The following is a 3,460-nucleotide window of genomic DNA, read 5'->3' on the forward strand; positions in this document are numbered from 1 at the left end:
GCCGCCCCATCCAGGACCCCCAACCCCCGGGGGCCTCCCGGGCCGGCCCCACGTCCTGTGGGCCTGCTGCCCGTGGCCGGGGAGCCGGATCAGGGGACTCACCGAAGATGAAGTTGTCTGGCCTGAAGAGGTGGCCAAAGGCCCCCGAGCGGACGCTGTCCATGGTCCCGGGCTCCAGGTCTACCAGGATGGCCCGAGGCACGTACTTGTGAGCTGAAGGCAGAGGGGGCTGCGTGGGTGTGGGGCCTCGGGGCCCCCAAGTCCTGCTGCCCACCTGCAGGCTTCGTCTGCTCGCGGTACCAACTGACCCCGAGGTCAGGGAGGCCGGAGCCAGGGCGAGCCTGGGCGCCAGCCTCAGCGCCTGCCTGGTGGTGTGTGGTGGGTAAGCGGCAGCCAGGGCCACATCCTGTCCGGGTGGGCAGGTCCATGCCTGGCCAGCCCAGGAAGGACATCACTGGAGCCAGCTTGAACTTTCAAGGACCCCTAGACCTGACCTCCCCAAGATATCTGGAGGACCTAGTGGCCCTGTTGAGGGCCAACTGCCTCAGGCTGCCTGCAGGGGCGCCCGGCCCCGCCCCCCGGGCCGGCCCCGCCCCTGAGCCCGGCCCCGCCCCCGAGCCCAGCCCCGCCCCCGAGCCCTGCTCACAGGAGGCTTCGTTGTAGTAGACGCTGATGCGCTCCAGCTGCAGGTCCGAGTCGCCCACATAGTTGCCGCTGGGGTCAATGCCGTGCTCGTCGCTGATGACCTCCCAGAACTGTAGGGGGGGCACAGGTCAGCCGCGACTGCCAGACCCTCCTGCCCACAGCCTGACTGCGGGGCAGAAAGTTGGGGTGTGGGCCCCAAGTGCACCCAACTGGGTGGTGGCTTCTGAACAGACCCACGCCCTGGCTGGCAACCGCCTGTGTTCACAGCTCAGGGCCCAGGTCTGGCGGCCCTGCCCCCCGCGGCCACCCCTGCCCCAGGGGCGAGGCACAGACTCAGAGGACCCCTTTTCCCAGAGGCGGGGCTCTGTGTCTCCACCTCTGTGCAACGGACCTGAGGATGAAAAACGGGCCAGAGAGAAAATAGCAGGGTCAGGGCAGAGGAGGGTCGAGCGCCCGGGCAATCAGAAGACCTGCGGACTGCGGGCCTCGCCTGTCCAGGCTGGGCGACTCCCTCAGTGAGCGGGCTGAGGGTCTCCAGGAACCCCAGAGCTACACAGACGCCTCCCCGAGCTACATAGGCGCCTCCCCGCGGAACAAGAGAGATGCTCCAGCCCCAGGGCGTGGGCCAGTCTGGGGAGCAAGGGGATTCTTTGTCTGTTCTAAAGTTACCTCCTCCCAAAACGGCCACTTAAAATGCCTGCAAACCTGGAAAGCATGACCAGTGTTGTTTCTCTAAAGTCGTTGCACAAGTCTTGGGGCCCCCTGCAGCTGCTCCCCACTTCACCTCCCAGGGAGGGCAGGCAGTGCCTCTGTCTCCCTTTTGTGCATTTATTCCTTAAAAAGATTCCTTACTTTTCCCGTGGGCAGTCATTTTGCAATTAGGAAGAAACAAGCCCACAGCCAGCCGTGGCCTGTCACAGCCCCACCGGCAGGACCCAGACCCGCAGCCGGCAAGACAGGTGCAGGTGTGGGTGGGTGAGGAGCCATGAAGGGGACTGAGAGGTGCCTCGGGTCACCCGGGGGAGGCCCCACGCAGCAACCATTACCACCTCCAGGCCTCAGTCTCCTCGTCTGTGAGGTGGACGGGATGGCCCGCCACCATGGTGTCCCAGGACTGACATCTGTAAAGCCGCATTCATGGAAAAACAGAGGGATGGCTCTACCAGTCAGTCACTGGGCGCCCGTGAGCAGTAGGAGCCACGCGAGCAGAGGAGGAGCTTGTAGTGTGCGCTGGGAGAGGCGCGCCAGGACGGCCAGCGCCTCCCCCTGGACAGCCAGCCCCTGAGCCGCGATGTTGCCCTTTGTCAGAACTGGATGAATAATTGATTTTGTAATTCAAACGAATAAAAATTGTAACTTAGTATAATACACATGGCACAAATTTATAGTGTGGCAGGCAAGGAGGCCGGCGCCCTGCCCAGGTCGGCAGCGAGCGGCTGTCCCGCCTGCTCGGCACCATCCAGGCCCCGCCTGCCCGGGCGCTGTCCGCGGCCCCTGGTGCTGACCTGCCGCGGGGCCGCTGGGCGGGCCCCGTTTCCGGCCCGCGGAGCGGAGGGGGAGCAGCTGAGTCCGGTCTCTTCACAGGCAGGCCCAGGGCCGGGGAGCGAGGGGGGCTTGCGGGGCTGCGGGCCCCGCCCTGGCCCCGCCCAGCTGGGAGGAGGCCGGGACAAAGGCTGGGGCGGCCCCTGGAGGGGGCGGGACTGGGCCCAGGGCTCCCAACTAGATGATTTCACTCTGGTGGGACGCAATTCCCACAGCCCCGCAGGTGCCTCCACTTCCCCGCAGTTTTCTCGCCCTTGGGGGAGGGGTGAGAGCCTTCATCTCCCTCACTCGGGTGGGGTCATGCACGGGACGCACCAGCACCAGGTGCAGTGTCCAGCGCCTAGTGGTCACTGCCAGGGGCCATACAGATGAACCCTGGCCACCCTCCCTGCAGGCACCACCACAGGGTGCACAGGCAGGCAGGGCTCCTGCTGCTGGGGGTGGGCAGGAAAAGTGTCCCACCAAAGCTCCACGAAAATTTCCCGCCGGGGAAATGGCGGGTGCCTGGGACTCTTTCTTCTCTGCAGGGAGACCCAGGGCACGGCTCAGATGCTCCCACTGGTCATCTCAAAGGGCAGCAGTGGGGAGAACCACTGTTGTTTGAATTGTTTAAAGTGATCAGATATTAATTTTAAAAGCAAACACAAATTAAGAAAACCAACCCAAAAGGAATAAAAAGTCACAAGCGAGCCCAGTGCCTAGAGGGGAACTCCAGAGGCCGCTGCCGGGCCGCCTGCCCGCAGCAGCCTGGGTGTGAACCCACGGGGTGACCTTGAGGCAGGCGCAGGCCCGTCCCAGCCACAGGAGGGCAAGGCCCGGGCCACCACAGCCCAGGCCATGCAGGGCTGGCCACCCCTCCCCAGGGGCCCAAGGGAACAGCAGATGTTCAGGGCAGGTCCGGGCCCTGGACCACATTGGCCAGCCCGGCCCCTCCCGCCCAGCCGGACAGCTGTCAGTCGCTGCCCCAAGAGCCCTAATGTGATTTGAGGCCGCGTCCGGTGACGTGACGAGCCCCCCCCAGCCCCTGCCCGGCAGGCACAGCTGTCTTCCGGGTGGTGAGGGAGTCTCCCCACTACGCAGCCACCCCAGGGCTGAACTTGCAATTTACATGTCAACCACGAGGCCGCCCCAGCCCGGTAGCAATTAGCTTTTTGTTCTCGCCCGGTTTCCACGGCAACAGCCTCCGGAGGAGCCTTTCCTCGGCCCCTTCCCCTCCGGGCCGTCTCGCCCCGCCCCGCCCCGCCGAGCCGGCCCGGCCCCCGAGCCCTGGCCT

The 3,460-nt window shown here is 65.3% G+C and overlaps 1 pseudogene; it reads right to left on the bottom strand.

Moving 5' to 3' along the window:
- Positions 1 to 773, bottom strand: part of LOC105853424 — a 5,701-nt pseudogene extending 4,928 nt beyond the window's left edge.
- Positions 774 to 3,460: the final 2,687 nt, after the last annotated feature.

Source organism: Condylura cristata, unplaced genomic scaffold (assembly GCF_000260355.1).
Source record: "Condylura cristata isolate star-nosed mole 26May11 unplaced genomic scaffold, ConCri1.0 scaffold00009, whole genome shotgun sequence".
Taxonomy (NCBI): Eukaryota; Metazoa; Chordata; class Mammalia; order Eulipotyphla; family Talpidae; genus Condylura; species Condylura cristata.